The following is a 21,423-nucleotide window of genomic DNA, read 5'->3' on the forward strand; positions in this document are numbered from 1 at the left end:
AGAGAGTAGTTGATCTTGATAGGAAAAAAGTGGTTAGTTTTAGTCAAATGGTCAACAATCACCCAGATGACATTCTGACCGTGTAACGTCGTCGGCAGTCCTATCACAAAATCCATAGATATATGATCTCACTTCCATTCTAGGATAAATAATGGCTGTAACAGCCCTGCCAGCCTCTGGTGCTTAGCTTTTACCTACTGGAACGTCAAACACTAGGCTACGTATTCAACAATCTCTTTCTTCATACCACTCCACCAGTACGACTCTCGCAGATCCCTATACATCTTCGTACTGCTAGGATGAACTGTATACAAAGATCTATGAACCTCCTCTAAAATAGTCTCCCTGATCTCAGTATCGGCAGGAACGCATAATCTAGAATAGAACCACAAAACTCCATTGTTTGCAACACTGAATTCCTCCCATTGACTACTCTACACTCTATCCACCACCTCTGCTAACTCCGAGTCTTCTCTCTAAAGCAACTTTAATCCTCTCCTGCATAGTAGGTTGCACTACTAAACTGGCGATACATACCTGAGGATCAATTTCAACTAATTTGATGCCAAGTCTCTCCAGATCCATCATGGTCGGATACTGGATCTCCATGGCTGCCAACACTGATTCCCTAGATTTCTTGCTCAATGCATTAGCTACCACGTTTGCTTTCCTTGGGTGATAGCTGATGGTACAATCAAAATCCTTAATTAGCTCCAACCACCTTCTCTGCCTCATATTCAATTCCTTCTACATGAAAAAGTACATCAAACTCTTGTGGTCAGAAAAGATCTTACACCACTCGCCATACAGGTAATGCCTCAAAATCTTCAATGCATATACAACTACAGTCAATTCAAGATCATGGGTAGGGTAGTTCTTTTCATATTCTTTCAACTGTCTGGAAGCATACGCCACCACCTTATCATGCTGCATCAACACACAATCAAGTCCTTCCAAGGATGCATCACTGTAAATGACATAACCCTTATCCCCTGACAGGATGACCAACATTGGTGTTGTGACTAACCTCTGCTTCAATTCCTGGAAACTCTGCTCACAGCTGTCGTTCCACTCAAATCTGAAATTCTTCCTTGTCAGTCGTGTCAGAGGTCCTGATAATGCTGAGAATCTCTCAACGAAACGACGGTAATACCCAGCTAATCCCAAGAAACTTCTAATCTCCTAGACGTTCCTCGGTCTAGCCTAATTCACTATCGCCTTGGTCTTACTAGGACCCACGAAAATACCATCTCCAGATATAACATGCCCTAAGAACACAACCTTCTTAAGCCTGAAGTCACATTTACTAAACTTAGCATACAACTTCTTTTCCTGTAACGTCTGCAGAACCTGCCTTAAATGCGTCTCATGCTCCTCATAGCTCCTCGAATAGACCAGTACATCATTAATAAACACAACAACAAACTGATCTAAATATGGATGAAAAATCCTATTCATCAAATCCATAAATATAATAGGAGCATTCGTCAGACCAAATGGCATAACAAGAAACTCGTAATGCCCGTACTAGGTCCTGAAAGTCGTCTTCGAGACGTCCTTTACTTTTGCTTTCACCTGATAATATCCTGATCTGAGGTCAATCTTCGAATACACCCGTGTACCCTGGAGCTAGTCAAATAAATCATCTATGTGGCGTAGAGGATATTTGTTCTTGATCATTACTTTATTAATCTCTCTATAATCTATGCATATCCTCATAGACCCGTCTTTCTTTTTCACAAATAGAACTAGAGCTCCCTATGGAGATATACTAGGTCGTACAAAGCCCTTATCAAGCAAATCTTGCAGCTAATTTTTCAATTATGCCAACTCCGCTGGCGCCATCCGGTAAGGTACTTTAGAAATCGGCGTTGTACCTGGAAGTAGATCAATAGGGAAATCTACCTCACGATCGGGTGACAAGCTTGGTAAGTCATCTGGGAAAACATTTGTAAACTCCCTTACTACCGGCATGCTAGAAAGTTTCATTTTATTCTCTGACATCTCCTTCACAACTGCCACAAACCCTTGACAACCACTTAACAGTAGTCTTCTGGTCTGGATAGCTGAAACTAGCTGAGGCGGGGATTACACTCGTGACCCTACGAACTTGAATTCTGCTCACCCCGGAGGTTTGAATATCACTTCTTGTGAATGACACTCTATGTTGGCAAAATTAGCTGCTAGTCAATCCATGTCGAAGATCACATCAAACCTGTGCATATCCAACACTATTAAATCAGTAGACAGGATTTTCCCCTAAATATCAACTAAACAACCCCGGAGTACCCTATTACACCTCACTGCTAACCTAGTTGGTTTAGATACCAACAGTTCAGTGTCTAACAATTGTGTTTTTGCCCCATATACTATAGTGCACTCCGAAGACACAAACGAGTGTATGGCTCCTGAATCAAACAATGTAATAACTTTAAAAGAAAGCATACTAACTATACTTGTCACCACGTCACCCGCCATCTCAGCATCACCCGGTGTCAGAGCGAACACTCTGGCTAGAGCCATATTCCTCTTTTGGCCCCTACGTGGCCCCTGATAACCTCCCCGGTACGGTCTAGGAGCAGGAGCTACATCTGGTGGTGTAGGGAAGTCTCACACCATATGTCCTAATCTATCGCAATGATAGTAGACCACACCACCTGTTCGACACTCTCCCTAGTGTCTCCTACCACAAGTCTTACAAACTAGAGGACCTTGCACCGCCTGAACCTCGCGACCTCCAGTATCCTGCCTCATTCCTCTGCCATGGTTTCCTCTCCTCCACTAATTTTATCTAAGACCCTACTAGTAGCCCGAAGATGTAGATCTCTTTCTCTGTCATTGCTCCTCTACATCCCAACACTCACCAACCTCTTCCAAGGCTGCTTTATTGACTAATTTAGCAAAATCCTAGATCCGTAACACCACCGTCTACTTGAAAATACTTTGCCTCAAGCCTTTTTCGAACTGCCTCGCCTTTTTCGCCTCATCAGGGACAATATATGGAGCGAAGTGAGAAAGCTCAATGAAATGCACCGCATACTGCTAGACTAATAACTGTCCTTGCTTCAGACTCAAGAACTCCTCCACTTTGGCCTCATTGATAGTAGCTGGAAAATATCTATGAAATAACAATTCCCTAAACCAATCCCAAGTCATGGCTATCGGCGTAGTCCTTTACTGCTCCAGAAGCCTCACAACAATCCACCACCTCTCGGCCTCTCATGTCAGTCTATAGGTGGCGAAGAGGACTTTGTGTTCTTCAGTGCACTGCAACACAGCCAAGACTTTCTCGGTCTCCTGCATCCAATTCTCAGCGGCTGTAGGATCGACTCCTCCCGAAAAGGCCGGAGAATTCATCTTCATAAATTTCTCGATAGTGCACCCATGGCCAACCGACGGACCACCTAGCTCCCTCGAGCTCCTAGCGATCTCAACCATAACCTACTGAACCACGCTATGTAATACAGTGTTAGAGTCAGCCCCATCTGCACTTGATGGCCCTGCTCTATCACTGCCACTCACATGGACACTACCTTTTCCTAGATCCATCCTGAAATATAACAAATGCAATTCAGTAATCCTATCCTTATAATTTACCCACTTAACCTAACCTCTTATCTCAACACTCTCAGTTTATTTCTAACCCCAGTCCTACATTCTAGGAACATATCCCAACAATAGTTTACTATGATTTTCCTGAAATCGTCACCCCAAGAAAAATATAGAAACCACCATGGAAGTCCTGCTTCCATACTATAAAACAAAACCTTAAATCCTTTTCCTATACTCTAGTATCGTTTCTACTGCATTCTAAAGTCTACAAAACCTAGCAACCTAGGCTCTGATACCAAACTGTAATGACCTGTTTAATTTCCTTACATTTTTTTTTATAATACAATTCAGTATAATAAAACTAGAAAATCATAATCAACCTGAACCCGTGGGTACCAGAGATAAAACGGAAACATAAAATGGAAGTCTATACAGCAGAAAACATAAAATCATAATAATCCATAATACCCTATACAATATCATCCATCACAATACCAGAGTTGCTATATCCACTGTATATACATATATAAACCACCCAAAAGAGTTTTAGAGTCATTTCCACAAAATCCAACTGAGCCTATCACAAAATACGTACCCTTCAGAAAGGGCAGATCAGCCGTAACTATCACAGCGAAGCTTTACCCGCTCTTCTATCAGGGGCTGCTGAAAAGTTCATATGATTCGGGGTGAGACACATCTTAGTAAGGGAAATAAACTAATACTAGTGCGTGATAATATGAGTATTTCCATGTTCTATATAAAATCATACATAAACATACCAGTATAACTGTCAGTATCATATCTGGGAAACATATATTCTCATATCATGGGAGAACATATAGGATTTTCATAAACATAATTCATCTCGTATAATATAATACAAAAACAACCCTGGTAGGTTAGCTTGCTGTTGTCATGTATTACCCCATATGACTGGGTTGTGCGGCCTGAAAGGACTTGACAATGGTTGACTAATCACTGCCAAGTCAAAAGTACAGTCTATAAGTTCGATGGGTCTACAAGACCTGGTCCATACACTAGGGGCGCTCATACTTCTTAAAACCACATCGACCATCTAATCTCACGCTACTCTGTACAGCAACGTTAACATAAATATCATGATAAATCATGAACACATAGCATCGGTACCGTGCAAGTGCTAGCCTAGACCAAGCCAACCAGGTTTTATAATATATAGCATATAAACAAACTATGATACATGGATATTTCATACTAAAAATTGTCAAATCAATAACAAGACATTATTTTGCACACACACACACACACACACACACACACATATATATATATATATATATATATCATAAAAATCATCGGTCCGTACGCCAGTATTTCATATTTTCCATAGTTTGGCTCATACGCAAATCATATCCATAGCTCGGCCCTTACGCCGACAAATCATATTCGTAGCATGGTTCGTACGCCAACAAATCATATCCATAGCACGACCCGTACGTCGGCAAATCATATACATAGCACGGCCCATACACTGGAAAATCATATCCATATCATTATTATATTCCCAGAAAATAATTTTTTTATCATAAATTCTACTCATGCCACACAAAATGGGTTTTTCATATATTCAGAATATCTTATCAATTTCCGTAGTCTTTCCAGCATAACACATATTTACTGTAACGACCCGAAAAATAATGGTATTTAAATAATTAGAAGAAAGGGAAATGGAAATAGCAACAGAAGGAGGCAGCCGACTTCGTCAAAAAATGCTTCATTGACAACGTTGCATTTTGGATAGGATAATCCCAAGAAATTTTCTAGGCCTCGTTGACAAACACAGGGGTTTCGTCGACGAGGGTTCTTCAGGATCTCGTTGATGAAGTTCCATCTCATCGGCAAGAAGATGCCAAGAGAGGATTTTTAGAAGCCTAAAATTCGTTAACGAGGGTTGAGGTTCATTGACGAACTTTCTACAGGACTCGTCGATGAGGTGACATGGCTTGTGGACGAATCCCGCAGTATAAATAGGGTTAAGCATGATTTTTCAGTTCATTTTCTACGCAGAACCTCTCTCTCTCCCTCTCTCTCTCTCATCCTTCGGTTCCCAACCCTTCTCTCTAAGTTTTTGGGCCGAATTTTGGTTTGACGATCTGAAGCCACCACGACGCTCCTGGGAAAGTTCTCTGCAAGTCTACCAGAGTGGATCGTCGGTGGGGCTGAGTTGGAAACCATTCCAAATCCAGGGTAAGACTTGAAATTAGGAATAGCTTCGCAAGAGGGGAGTGAATTGGATTCTTTTTAATTTTAATATTTTTTGAGCTTTGCTTATGACCACAAGAAAAACACAATAAATAACTAATAATCACACTTAAAAATACTGAAATTTAAAATTCACAAACCAATCAATTAAACTTAAACAATTCAACCACTCAAGCAAGAATCTTAGTACTTTTATCAATTTCCCCGTAGATGTTCACAACCTTCTTTAGATAACCTCTTCGTATGCACTTCTCTTGATCAAAATTTTCGCAGATTAACTAACGTACTCCCTTTTGGGTTTCCGCAAACGGTCAATCAAAACGTACTTTCTAAATATCAAGAGTCTTTCTTTATTTCTAACTTTAGAACCTGCAACCTGCACTTTAAATCACACAACAACAGCTTGTACATAAAATAGAAAGTAAAGAAGGAAGAAAGACACAAGGTTTTTATGAGGTTCGGCTTCAACACAGCCTACGTTCTTGTCCTTGGCAAAATAATGAATGGTTCCACTATAGCAGTTCCTTTATCGGGCGGAACAACATCTGTTTACAATCACTCCTTTGTTAAGGTTAGAGCCCGCCTTCTCCAAACAATAAACCCTTGTTTGGTCAACGATCCAACAACCTGGAATTGTCCAAAATCTATAAGAGAAATAACAAGAGGCCGGTGTACGAGAGATGCTCACACAAAGAGTGGGTTAGTACAAATTGAAACTATGTACTTCAAAAGATAAATATCAAGAAAGAAATACACTTTTGAAGCTTAACAAGGATTTCACCAAATTCTTTTTCTCCAGATGAGAAATCAGTAATCTAACTTCAGGAATTGATGAACTAGAATCTCAGAATCACAGCACTTTCAATTTGTAAGAGATGATCAAGATGAGGCTTTAAGAGCAAGAGAGCTTATGAGAGATTTTCAATGCTTGGTATATTTTTATTTACAAAAACCATTTATTTATAGGCTTTCAAACAAGTTTCCTTGTTACAAAAGTTTCCTTAGAGAGTTTCCCAAGTTGTTAGAAAATTTGGAGCTCAAACAGCTATTGTTTAAAATAGTAGATTTTAAAAAATTTGCCCGTTAAAGAGTGTTCAAATGCCTGAAGAGTTGAGTTAAGTCATCTGAAGTTCCTGAAACCCTTTAAAAAATGAACTAGACACAGGGTCAAATGGCTGAAGAGTGGGTTCAGACGTCTGAAGTGTTGAGTTCAGATGTCTGAAGTGTCGAGTTCAGACGTCTAAATAGCTACTGCCTGTTTCAGTTTTGTCCCAGAAAATCTTTAGACATCTGAGCTTATTCTTCAGACGTCTGAAGTAATTCTTTAGGCATCTGAACAATGAGTTTAGTCATCTGAACAGACAAAAAGCTGTTTTAAAAATATTTTCCATTAAAAATGATTTGCTTTCTTATTCTTATTTTTACAAAACTTATTTCAATAATCCTAAATAGGTCTTTAGGTCCTCATAATCTCTTGGAAAAGGTTCAAAACATATTTCAAATATTTAGCTTTGAAATACTTATAATATGTTTCCTAAGACTTTATATGTCATGCTTGAGATCATTCTCATTCTTTGATTTTGAAGTATTTTTGGATATTTGCTTGAGCTACCTTTATCCGCAAATGTCTTAGTTTCTCTTTGGATCATTTGTTAGTTTATCTTCCTTGATGACCCACACTTGATCCATACTTGATCTTCACTTGATCCATATTTCTTGAAACACAAAAACTCAACCTTTCCAAGTAAAATTGTCCTTTGTTTGTTATCACCAAAACTGATTGAAAGACCTTGTTAGGCCCACAATCTCTCCCTTTTTGATGATGACAAACAAGGAGTAAAGATAAAGGTTTTATGTGAGATGAAGTACTCCCCCTTACTATAAGCATTAATAAGCAAGCCATGTAGATAAGTTTATCATATGCTCATTCATCATCTATCAAATATTCTTTATTTTATCCAATTGATGAGTTGCATAGTAAGTTATTGCTGATATCATATATCCACGTCAGCTAAAACCATTCAGTCATTTATCTGAAACCATTATGTCATTTATCTTTACTGAGACCACTTTACTCTCTCCCCCTTTGTCATTAGTCAAAAAGAAAAAAAAATTATTTAAATTCAAATACAAATCATTTTGAGCATATAAATAACCATGTATTCCAAACATATGTACACACTCAAGTTATTATTTTTCAATATAGCATGGGTAGTGTGTAGCTCACAACATTTATTCAAGATACCAACTGAAATTAATTTGATGGTTTTTTTTTTTTTTTACCAATTTAAAATTAAAATTTAATTCATGATATTAATTGATTAATGATTCATGACACTCCCCCTGAATTCAATACATTCAGTTTTGTTATTAATTTTGCTTTTATCATCCTATGTAAAATATTGAATCATATCATGTATCAAATATCAATATCATGCTAAGATCATCAATGTCACATCATGCTCATAGACATAATCATGCTCATAAATAATTTGACTTTGTGATACCAAGTGAGCTTTAGATTTGATATCCATTGAAATTTTTAACATGTGAAACCAAAATACTTTATAGATACCAAAGCCTAATATCACATAATGTATAGTTCATGGATACCAATATAACTACTATATCTTTCATAGCTCATAGATAAAGAGTAATGTTTATCCATGTGATTCATTTAAAATCATGCATGTTCAAGAATTATCCTTATATCAAAAATTTATGCTTAAGCTCAATAATCTCATTCTCAATTTTCAACATAGTGAGCCATGCTTTTCAATATAAATCAAGTCAAGTTAATTAATACACATGTAGCATATAGCATATCAATACACCACATGTAGGCAGGTAAGCATGTAACATGTAACATCAAGGCGCTTATATAATAAGCTCAAATTTGATATTTTCTTAAGTTAAGCCTTGTAAAAAGGTCATCCTATGATTTTGGCCAATAATGTCATTTTCTATTTTATATATGTGTGAAGTCATTATTTCATTTTTGGTACCCATATTTTCTTGGGTCCGGAAGATTTTTCAAGAGAGGTTTCTTTTATTTTCCATACTTGTTTGGTTTTAACACCTTTCCTTTTAAATGAACATTCAAACTTTATATGCCCTTTTTTCTTGCATTGATAGCATATGGTGTTTGTGTAGGAATTAGAAGATGTGCAAGTATAGTCTTTGGATTCTTTCGAGAAATATCCTATGTAAGAATTTTTTTTCTTTTTATTTTCAATTCCATTGAAACCAATGTCTTCTTTATTTAGAGACATTCTTTATAACCCAATCATCTTATCAAGGTTTTCCTTTCCTTTTGTGAAGTTGTAAATAATTTTATCCTTATCTTTAATTTGATTCTTGAGATCATTTAACTCTATATCTTTCTTGTTATCAACCTTCTTTAATGATTTCTCTAGCTCTAGAGATAATTGTCTTATTCTATCCTCTAATCCAGAAATATACATATCTTTCTCATATACCGTAGAGGATAGAGATCGAAGGTCTTCTATCATTTATTCATTCTTACTTTATAGTTTCTTGATTTTCAAGTTGTTTTCTTTTTCAGCAATATTTTTGGATTCTATTTCTTTTATTGCCGATTCATACTTATGTTCTAATTGCTTGAGTTTTGAGTCTTTATCTCTTTTAGCATTCTTTAAGAATTCTAACTCTTTCATTAAACTTTCATTCTTATTCTTCAATGAGGTGTTTTGTTTATTTGCTTTCATCAGCATCTTATGTACTTTGAATAAATCATTTTGAAGTTCATCATAAGATAGCATACTCTCATCACTTGATTTATCACTACAAGAATTATTTAAAGATTTAGTTGAGGAGCTTTCTTCGTTATCCTATGACATAAAGCACGTGTAGGCAACCTCTTGGTTACTTATTTCATTCTCTGAACTACTTGTGCTATCCCAAGTTGTGGCTTTCATGGCCTTCTTGTTTTTATTTTTAGACTCTTTCTTTAATAGTGGGCATTCTAATTTTATATGTCAAATTTTATTGCAATTATAGCAAGTAGGGGTTTTATCTTTAGATTTCTTGGCACCAATATCTTTTTTCATCTGATTTGGAGTCTTGGTTTCTTCTTTTGAATTTGTTTCTCCTTCTTAGTATCCTTGCTAGCTTTTTAGATATGAAGACTTCTTCATTTTCATCCATTTCACTACTTGAGTTTTCTTTTAAGGCTTTAAAGGCTATTGATTCTTGGGCTTTGGTTTTTCCATTCTTTTCATTTATTGTCATTTCATATGTAAGGAGAGAACCTATAAGTTCATCTAAGGAAGTATTTTTCAAATTTCTTCCTTCGGTTATGGTAGTGGCCTTTGGTTCCCATACGGTTGGTAGCCCTCTAAGAATTTTCCTTATTATTTCATAAGTAGTGTAGGTTTTTCCTAGTGCATTTAGGGAATTTATTATGTGAGTGAACCTAGTAAACATGTTAGTTATGGATTCATCCGGGTTCATCTTAAAAGCTTCATATTCACTTGTGAGCATATCGATCCTATTATCCCTAACATCTATAGTGCCTTCATATGTTACTTCTAGCTTGTCCTATATCTCTTTAGCTGATTTGCAAGCCATTATTCTATTGAATTCATTGGCATTTAAAGCACAATATAGAGCATTCATGGCACTAGAGTTTATTTGCAATATTTTATAATCTCTTTCAGTCATGTCTTTCTTTTCCTTTGGTATTTGGTTTCCATCTACTAATGTGGTAGGAATTAGACTACCATCCGTGATAACCTCCCAAGCTTTCCAATCCATGGTTTGAATGTATATTTGCGTTCTCTTTTTCCAAAATGTATAGTTTTGTCCACAAAAGATTGGTGGCCTAATTGAAAATTGTCCCTCTCCAAAGGGAGCTATGCCTATGTGAGCCATTAGGATATTTCTATAGTTACTTGTTAAGAATTACTATAACCCTGCTCTGATACCAATTGAAATTAGGAATAGCTTCCCGAGAGGGGGGGGTGAATTGGATTCTTTTTAATTTTAATATTTTTTGAGCTTTGCTTAAGACACCAAGAAAAACACAATAAATAACTAATAATCACACATAAAAATATTGAAATTTAAAATTCACTAACCAATCAATTAAACTTAAACAATTCAACCACTCAAGCAAGAATCTTAGTACTTTTATCAATTTCCCTGTAGATGTTCACAACCTTCTTTAGATAACCTCTTCGTATGCACTTCTCTTGATCAAAATTTCCGCAGATTAACCAACGTACTCCCTTTTGGGTTTCCGCAAATGGTCAATCAAAATGTACTTTTTAAATATCAAGAGTCTTTCTTTATTTCTAACTTTAGAACCTGCAACCTGCACTTTAAATCACACAACAACAGCTTGTACAGAAAATAGAAAGTAAAGAAGAAAGAAAGACACAAGGTTTTTACAAGGTTCAACTTCAATACAGCCTACGTCCTCGCCCTTGGCAAAATACCAAAGGGTTCAACTATAGCAGTTCCTTTACCGGGCGGAACAACACCTGTTTACAATCACTCCTTTGTTAAGGCTAGAGCCCACCTTCTCCAAACAATATACCCTCGTTTGGTCAATGATCCAACAGCCTGGAATCGTCCAAAATCTACAAGAGAAATAACAAGAAGTCGGTGTACAAGAGATGCTCACACAAAGAGCAGGTTAGTACAAATTGAAACTATGTACTTCAAAAGATAAATATCAAGAAAGAAATACACTTTTGAAGCTTAACAAGGATTTCACCAAATTCCTTTTCTCCAGATGAGAAATCAGTAATCTAACTTCAGGAATTGATGACCTAGAATCTCATAATCACAACACTTTCAATTTGCAAGAGATGATCAAGATGAGGCTTTGAGAGCAAGAGAGCTTATGAGAGATTTTCAATGCTTGGTATATTTTGATTTACAAAAACCATTTATTTATAGGCTTTTAAATAAGTTTCCTTGTTGCAAAAGTTTCCTTAGAGAGTTTCCCAAGTTGTTAAAAAATTTGGAGCTCAAACAGTTATTATTTAAAATATTAGATTTTAAAAAAATTGCCCATTGAACAGTGTTCAGATGACTGAAGAGTCGAGTTCAGTCATCTGAAGTTCTTGAAACCCTTCAAAAAATGAACTGGACATGGGGTCAGATGACTGAAGAGTGGGTTCAAATGTTTGAAGTGTCGAGTTCAGATGTCTGAAGTGTCGAGTTCAGATGTCTGAACAGCTACTGCCTATTTCAGTTTTGTTCAAGAAAATCTTTAGACATCTGAGCTTATTCTTCAGACGTCTGAAGTAATTCTTCAGATATCTAAACAGTGAGTTCAATCATCTGAACAGACAAAAAGCTATTTTAAAATTATTTTTGATTAAAAATGATTTGCTCTCTTATTTTGATTTTTACAAAACTTGTTTCAATAATCCTAAATAGGTCTTAAGGTCGACATAATCTCTTGGAAAAGCTTCAAAACATATTTCAAACGATATTTAGCTTTGAAATACTTACAATATGTTTCCTCAGAATTTATATGCCATGCTTGAGATCGTTCTCATTCTTTGCTTTTGAAGTTCTTTGGATATTTGCTTGAGCTAGATTTATCAGCAAATGCCTTAGTTTCTCTTTGGATCATTTGTTAGTTTATCTTCCTTGATGACCCACACTTGATCTATGCTTGATCTTCACTTGATCCATACTTAATCTTCACTTGATTCATATTTCTTGAAACACAAAAACTCAACCTTTTCAAGTTAAATTGTCTTTTGTTTGTAATCACCAAAATTGATTGAAATACCTTGTTAGGCCAACAAGACTTTCTACTGAGTATTTGGTTATTTGATAGTTGTAGAAATTGAAATATGCGTAGAAATACTGAACTTTAGTTCTGAGGAATGTTGTTTCAGGGTGTTGAACGGGGAACCCTGCGGGTGAAGGAGTATTTCTCTTACGGGTTTTTCAGGACTCGGGTAAGGGGATAAACTAAGCTAGTATTTTATGAATATATGTATATTATTATAGCATTTGATTTCAGGAAAATAAATATATTTATATATGCCTTATGTTTGGGAAAATATCGTTGAAAATGATGGTATGTTAAATATACGAAAAACCTATTTTAGTGTGGCATAAGTAGAAATTATAATGAAAAATTGTTTTCTAGGAATGTGTTAATGACACATATTTTTATAATGGAAAATCGGTGTATGGGCTAAGATTTTGATATATTTGTCAGCGTACGGGCCGAGCTATGTGTATGATTTGCCAGCGTATGGGCTGAGCTATGGATATGATTTGCCGACGTACGAGCCGTGCTTTGTATATGATTTTTCGGCATACGGGCCGAGCTATGGATGTAATTTTCCAACATATAGTGTGAGCTATGGATATAATTTGCCGGCGTACGGGCCGAGCTATGGTAAAATATGAAATACCGACGTACGGGTCGATGATTTTCATGATATATGTATATACGCAAAATGATATGATTGATTTGATAATTAATTATATGAGATATCTATGTATCACAGTTTCATTAAATGTTATATGATATCAGAACTTGGTTGGCTTGGTCTAGGCTAGCACTTGCACGGTACCGTTGCTATGTGTCCATGGTTATCATGATCATGATATTTCTGTTAACGCCGATGTACGAAGTGGTGTGAGATTGGATGGTCGATGTAGCTTTAAGAAGTATGTGAGCGCCCCTGGTCTACACACCAGGTCTGGCAGACCCATCGGACTTACAGACTGTACTTTTGGCTTGACAGTGGTTGGACAACCATTGTCAGGTCTCGCCTACGGACCACACAACCCAGTCATGTGGGGGTAATACATGACAATAGTCAACTAACCTACCAGGAATGTTTTTATATTATTATTATATGAGATGATATATGTTTATGAAAATGCAATATGTTTTGTCATGCTTTGATGATATATATGTTTTTCCATACAAAGAATACTCATGTTGTCGCACACTAGTATTAGTTTATTTCCCTTACTAAGAAGTCTCTTGCCCTAAAACTTTATAAACATTTTAGGAGCCCCTGATAGGAGAGCGGGTAAAGCCCCACTGATCTAGTACGGTTGATTTGCCCTTCTAGAAGGGTAAGTGTTTTAATAGGGTCGGATGTATTTTGTAGGATGACCCTAAGATATCTTTTGGGTGGTGTACTGTGTGTATATAAATATAGTGGTTTTAGTAACTCCGGTATTGTCATGTATGGTATAATGAGATGTATATGATTGTATGTTTCCTGCCGCTTAGGCTTTCGCATTGTGTTTCTAATGTATCCATGGGTCCAGATGGATTATGATCTGCTGAGTTTTGTGATGTTGATTTTATTATATATGGAAAAAAAATGTGAAAATTAAGCAGGTTGTCACATTTACATATATACATTTCTCTGAAATCAAATGCCATAAATTATACCCACACTTTAATAAAACATTTAGTTTAGTTTATTCCCTTACCTGATTCCTGAAAAGCCCCTAAAATAAGCAGTCCTCCACCCGCAAGGTTTCTCGTTCAACACCCTGAAAATGACATTTCCCAGAACTAAAATTTAGTATTTTTACGCGTACTACGCTTTCTACAACTGTCAAAAAGCCAAATACTGAGTAGAATATCTTACCCTGAAACTGGGATGAATTCTGAACTCGATCCACTGATGATCCACTACAACAGATATGCAGAGAACTTCCCTAAGAGTGTCATGGTGGCTTCGGATAATCAATCTGGTAGCAGACAGACCCAGAATATGACAGAGAAGAAAGGAGAACCAAATAGAGTGAGAGAGAGTTTTTGCGGCCAAATTAAGCTAAAAAATCGCGTTTAACACTATTTATACACTGGATTTCGTCGAAGAGCCACGTCACCTCTTCGACGAGGTCATGAAGACAACTCATTGACGAACTCTCACCTCGTCAACGAAATTCAGAATCACCCAAAACCTCTCTCGGTATTTTCTCATCGACGAATCACACCCTCGTCGACGAGCACAATATGCAACATCGTTGACGAACGCTGCCCCCCTTTTAATTTCCTTTTCTTCTTTTCTTTTATTATTTAAGTATTATAAATTCTCGGAGTCATTACAATACCTCTTCATTAATATACCCATTCAAGAATGCACTTTTGACATCCATTTGGTATAACTTAAATTCTTTGTAGGAAGCATAGGCTAACAACATTCTAATAGCTTCCATTCTAGCTACGGGGGAAAAGGTTTCATCATAGTCTATTCCTTCTTCTTGATTGTACCCCTTTGCTACAAGTTTAGCTTTGTTTCTAGTGATTATACCATTTTCATCCTTTTTATTTCTAAATACCCATTTAGTTCCTATGATTGAATGATTTTCCAGTTTGGGTACTAATTTCCATACTTGGCTTCTTTCAAATTGATTTAATTCTTCTTGTATTGCAACTATCCAAGATTCATCATTAAGGGCTTCTTCAACATTTTTAGGTTCATTTTGGGATAGGAATGCATAATGATTGCAAATGTTCTTTAGTGAAGATCTAGTAGTGACACCTCAAGATGGTTCACCTATAATTTGTTCTTTAAGGTGATCTTTCTTATACTTCCATTCTCTTGGTAATTCCATATTTTCTATGAGTTCATCTTTTAACTTTCCTTCATTTATTTCCTTTTCTTCCTTGATTTCTATCTCATCCTCCTTTTTTAACATATAATCTTTTTCTTCATTTTTGACTTCTCTTGAAAAAGGATTAGATTCATCAAAGTCTACGTGAATTGATTCAACTATGGTGAGTGTTCTTTTATTGTAAACTCTATAGGCTTTACTATTGGTGGAGTATCCTAAGAAAATGCCTTCATCCAATTTAGCATCAAATTTTCCTAAGTTGTCTTTGTTATTTAGGACGAAACACTTATATCCAAAGACATGAAAGTAATTTATGTTAGGCCTTCTTCCTTTCCACAATTCATAGGGTGTCTTATTTAGGTTTGATCTAATGGAAACCCTATTAATTATATAGCTAGCTGTATTTACAGCTTTGGCCCAAAAATATTTGGGTAGGTCATTTTTATTAAGCATAGTCCTTACCATTTCTTGGAGGGTTCTATTTTTCCTTTCCACAACTCCATTTTGTTGTGGAGTTCTAGGTGCTGAAAAGTTTTGATTTATGTCATGTTCATTACAAAATTTTTCAACATCTTGATTCTTAAATTCTCTTCCTTGGTCATTTCTAATATTTGAGACATTATACCCTTTCTCATTTTGAAGCTTCTTACATAAAGTGATTAATGAGTTGCAAGCTTCTTCTTTGTTAGCTAGGAACAACACCCATGTGTATCTTAAGTAATCATCAACGATTACAAAGGCGTATTGTTTTCCTCCTAAACTTTGGATTCTAGTAGGACCAAACAAGTCTAAATGTCTGAGTTCTAGGGGTTTACTAGTTGATATATAATTCTTCTTTTTGAAGCTTTTCTTGATTTTTTTTCCTCATTGACAAGCATCACACACTTTATCTTTGACAAATTTAGTGTTAGGCAAGCCTTTAACTAACTTCTTTTTAGAGAGCTTGGATATAAGATTCATGCTTGCATGTCCTAACCTCTTATGCCAAAGCCAACTATTCTCGCTCATGGCTGCTAAGCAAGTTATGTCTTGAGAGATTAAGCTATCAAGGTTTAGGCAATATACATTGTTCATTCTAAGTGCAGTGAATAATGTCTTTTGATCCTTGGAATCATGAATTATGCATTTGTCTCTCTTAAACATTATTTCAAATCCTTTGTCACTAAGTTGACTAATGCTTAGTAAATTATGCTTTAGACCATCCACTAACAAGACATCATCTATAGTAAGTGAAGTGGCTTTACCGATTTTACCTATTCCGATGATCTTGCCTTTTGTATTGTCACTGAAGGTAACAAATCCTCCATCTTTTTGAGTAAGAGAGGTGAACTTAGATTTATCTCCCGTTATATGCCTTGAACATGAACTATCCAAGTACTATTTATCCTTAGATGGTGTTGTCCTAAAGCAAACCTACAAGAAAGGATTTAAGTTGTTACTTTTGGAACCCAAACCTTCTTAACTTTCTTTAAATTTTGTCTAGTTTTGGCAATTATCTTCCACTCATCTTTTACTTCAATGTACTTTTTCCTAAGTGGACAATTAAATAATATGTGTCCTTTATTTTTACACATGTAGCAAGTGGTGTGCTCATAATTATTTGTTGATGAAGTTGCTTGCATAATGTCTAGATTGATTTACAAAATATCTCATAAACAAGTTTTTATTTCTTTTGTTTGGTGCTCCATTATAACCAATTCCCTCTTTCTTGCTTATCATTCTTCGTTGTCCTACTGATTATGCGCCGAAACTGCGTAATTGAACGTTTAACCTGAGTTTTATGATTTATATTTTTAATTAAATGTCCAAAATTATCCAATATTTTAATAAAGTGCCAAAATTATCATTCTTGAAATTTATTGCACTATTTATGAGAATTTGGTAATTTTTTGTCACAGGAAAATTCCCGGGAATCAAAACCGACACCTGTTCGTATTTCATGCATAACTTTTCCGTCCGAACTCCGATTGAGACGATTCAAATTTTCAGAGAAAGAGGAAAGGATCATCTACAACTTTTATGTTTTGAGTTTTGTGAGATACGGGCTCCAGAAGAGCAAAATTTCTGACGAACCGAGAACAAATAAAATAAAAAAATATATATATTTGAATGGGTTATTGATGTGACCCGGCCATGCATGGCCGGGTCGGGGGTTTCTTCGCTGGGTCCTAGGGCACCGCCCTTTTCCTTTAAATCCTTTTCTTCCCTATGGGGAGGCACGGCCATCCTCTCTTCTCCTTCTTCTTTCTCTGTTTTTTTTCCCTTAAGCTTTTCTATTCCATCTTCTTTTCTCCTATCCTTTCTTCTTCATCTTCTTCTTCTTCTCTTTGTCTACCTTGCTTATTCTCGTTCTCTCTCTGTATTCCCTTGGTTTCTCTCTCCCCCTTTCATTCTCTCATACTCACTCAGCCCTATTCCTCCCGGTTACTCACCCGCAAGCACCAACACCCTCCTCTGTTCATGCCTGCAAGCACAGAAATTTCAGAATCTTGAAGACCCGAGAGCCTCACTTCTGCCTTCAGGTTGCTCCAGAACCAGCACACCAGCAGCGTCCCTGTTCCAGCCACTCCAGAAACACAGCAGCACTTCTCCTCTCGGCCACTCCTCGATAGCCCAGACCCGAAGCCACAACAGATCTTCCAGCAGAAAACAGCAACACAGCAGTTCTCTGCTGTCCAAAAACAGCAACACAGCGGTCCTCTGCTGTCCTTCTCCAATCTTCCAGCAGAATACCACCACAGAACACAGCTGCACAGCTCCAACACAGCAGCCCCGTGAGCCTCCACAATCGACCAACGGACGTGCTCTGTTTTTCTCTCTTTCTCTCCTTCTCTATTCTTTTCTTTTACTTTATTTTATTTGGGTATTATGTTTTTGTTTTTTTTTTTAAGGTTAAGTGATCTATATTTAAATGCGTATTTAGTATCATTCAAGTGACTATTGTTATTTTTTTTATTGAAGTTTTTGGAATGATGTAATTTTAAATTGCTGCAACTTGTTTATTTATTTAGTGATAGATTTAATTAATGCTTTAGTTTATTTAATTAATCTAGTGAAGTTTGGTTCAGTTCCAGTATAAAATAAAAAAATAAAAAAAATAACATACAAAGTTCGTGTTTTTATTGTGTCCCGTTATCGTTTAGGTTGATTGATAATTTAATTTTAGTTCGCGTTCTTGATTCGTGTTAAAAGTTCAGTTTTTAGTCTGTGTTTAAATCTGATTGAGTTTCCATTCCTGCGTATTTTAATTCCTTATTTGTAGTTGCCATCTTTAATAATGCGTGTTTAGGTATTTCCTTGAGTAGCTTAGGGTTTCCTTTATTGTTATTTAATTCCGTGTGTGCTAGTTTTAGGACTTTAATTTGTGTTTTCATTTAAGTATCCACAATCTTGAAAATCCCCGAATCTGAACTGAGTTCAGTACCTTTTTAATTTCGATTGGAAGAACGTAAAATCTGAGATTAAAACGCATTCCCTGAGGAGACGATCTAGCCCTTGGGCTTAATATTACACGACGTAACTCCTATACTTGGGATAGCTTTCGAGCTGCTCATTTTTCGAGTGAGTCAAGTTTTTGGCGCCGTTGCCGGGGAATTGCCAGTTTTAATTTCGAATTTTGCGTTTTCCCAATTATTTTTTGCTTTTCTTCTATTAAATAGAAAAAAAATTGAAAATTGAGAAATTGAAAAAAAAAAAAATTTTTGTCTGTTGCCGTGTTAGTGGATTTCTATTGGCGATTGTGATGTTTGATGCCCTGGGTTCGAGATAATTCGAATCGATTGTGTAGACTTTCACCTAGCACTAGTAGGGATACACATAGCACTGAGTTTGACTATTCACCTGTTAGTCCTACGAGTGATCCTGAATTTGAACTGAATAATCTGTTTGGCAATTATTTTAAAGAAGCTATGGCTGCACATGCACCACGTACACTTGAAGATTTTCTACAGCCTGCACGCACATCTACACCTTCATGCATTGTGTTGCCCCAGGATGCCCCGAATTTCACTCTTAAGCATGGCATGTTATCTGTGATTCCCCAATTTCACGGGATGGACTCTGAGAGTCCGTACCAACACTTGACAGACTTTGAGATGGTTTGCACCACTTTCATTAATAGGGCTGGGACTGATGAATACATTAAACTGCGTTTGTTCCCCTTTTCTCTGAAAGACAGGGCAAAAATATGGTTTAATTCTTTGCGCCCTAACTCTATTACTAGTTGGGCTGAAATGCAGCGTGAGTTCTTACATAAATTTTTTCCTCTTCAGAGAACTCAGTACCTACAGGAGCAGATCAGTCAGTTCATGCAAAAAGATGGCGAGACATTCCAAGCATGTTGGGAGAGATTCAAGGACTTGATGAACATATGCCCGCACCATGGTTTCGAATCGTGGAGGTTAGTGAATTATTTTTTTACTGCTTTAACCCCTGTGTGCAAACAATTTGTCCAGTCTATGTGCAATGGGATGTTCTTCCGTAAGGAACCAGACGAGGGCTTATCATTTTTAGACTATCTCGCTGAGAGTGCCCAGCAGTGGAATGCACGACTAGAACGGGTGCCGATAGCTGCCCAACCTATCCGAGCAATCAGTGGCGGGGGCAGATATGAGGTTAAAGAGGACACTAGCTTACAGGTCCTTGTAGCTGCGTTATCTAAAAAATTGGAAGTCATGGAATCCGAAAAGTCGAAAGCTGAGATTTGCACGATTTGTGAGACTTCAGACCACAGACCTCAGGATTTTCAATTCTTACCTGTGTTGCAAGAGAGCAAATCTGATCAAGTGTCATCAGCAAATTGGGTTAACAAGACGCAGAATCAGCCACTCTCAAATACTTACAATCCGGGGTGGCAAAATCATCCAAACCTCCAATGGAGAAATGATCAGCCGGGTCCATCATCTTCACGATATCAGCAGGCACCTCAATCATATGCACAGCCTCCGCAACCAACATACAATCCAGTCGTAGCTCCTCCACCGCAGTATCAACCGCAACAGTTTTCTCGGAGCTATACACCACCAGGATTCCAACCACCGTTAGTCCCCATTCCAGTAAAGAAAGCTTCAGATGATAGTGTAGCGCAGGTGGCAACCATGCTCCAGCAATTCATGCAAATGCAAGTTACGACCAATGGAGAACTTAAAGATGCCGTAAGCAAGATGAGTACACAGCTTAATACCCTGGAAAAAGGAAAATTCCCTGCACAGCCTCAACCTAATCCCCAGGTATATAGACAGTCACAACAGTCAGTGCACACTGTTTCAGGGGATACGTTTGAGTCAGTAAAAGCAGTTATTACTTTGCGAAGTGGAAAGGAAGTTCCCCGTCCTAAAATGGCCACAGACCAACAAACAACCACGCCGACACTTGAGGTGACAAATGAGACAGATAAAGGAAAAGAAAAATCAGACGATGCCAGCTCAAGTTTAAAAAAGACAGATAATAAAGAGGATGAGCCAGTTAAGGAATACCAGCCGGTGGTCCCATACCCTCAGCGTTTGACATCTGGACAAAAGAACAAGTATCATACAGAGATTCAAGAGATATTCAAGCAGGTAAAAATCAATATACCACTCTTAGATGCCATACAGCAGATCCCTGCATATGCAAAATTTCTGAAAGACCTATGCACCGTAAAAAGGAAACTAAACGTGAAGAAAAAGGCTTTCTTAACTGAGCAGGTCAGTGCATTGATTCTTAGTCAGACTCCACAGAAACTTAGAGATCCTGGCTCCCCCACAATACCCATTATGATTGGTGAATCTCGTATTGGGAGGGCTCTACTTGACTTAGGGAGTAGTGTGAATCTGCTTCCATCTTCATTATATGACCAGCTGGGTCTAGGTGAATTAAAGAGTACTACTATGATGCTACAGTTGGAAGACAGATCTGTAAAGGCTCCACGAGGTATTGTTGAGGATGTTTTGGTTCAGGGTGACAGATTTTACTATCCCGTGGATTTCGTTGTTTTGGATATGCAGCAACCTGTTTCCACCATTTATCAGGCTCCTGTCATTTTGGGGCGACCATTCCTTGCTACTT

General features: G+C 37.1%; 1 non-coding gene across 1 annotated transcript; it reads right to left on the reverse strand.

Moving 5' to 3' along the window:
* Positions 1-19,657: 19,657 nt before the first annotated feature.
* On the reverse strand, positions 19,658-19,765 carry LOC131161133 (small nucleolar RNA R71). Its single transcript, XR_009138291.1, has one exon. It is a non-coding gene; the product is annotated as a small nucleolar RNA R71 (small nucleolar RNA).
* Positions 19,766-21,423: the final 1,658 nt, after the last annotated feature.

The sequence above is a fragment of the Malania oleifera genome, chromosome 7 (assembly GCF_029873635.1).
Source record: "Malania oleifera isolate guangnan ecotype guangnan chromosome 7, ASM2987363v1, whole genome shotgun sequence".
Lineage (NCBI taxonomy): Eukaryota > Viridiplantae > Streptophyta > Magnoliopsida > Santalales > Ximeniaceae > Malania > Malania oleifera.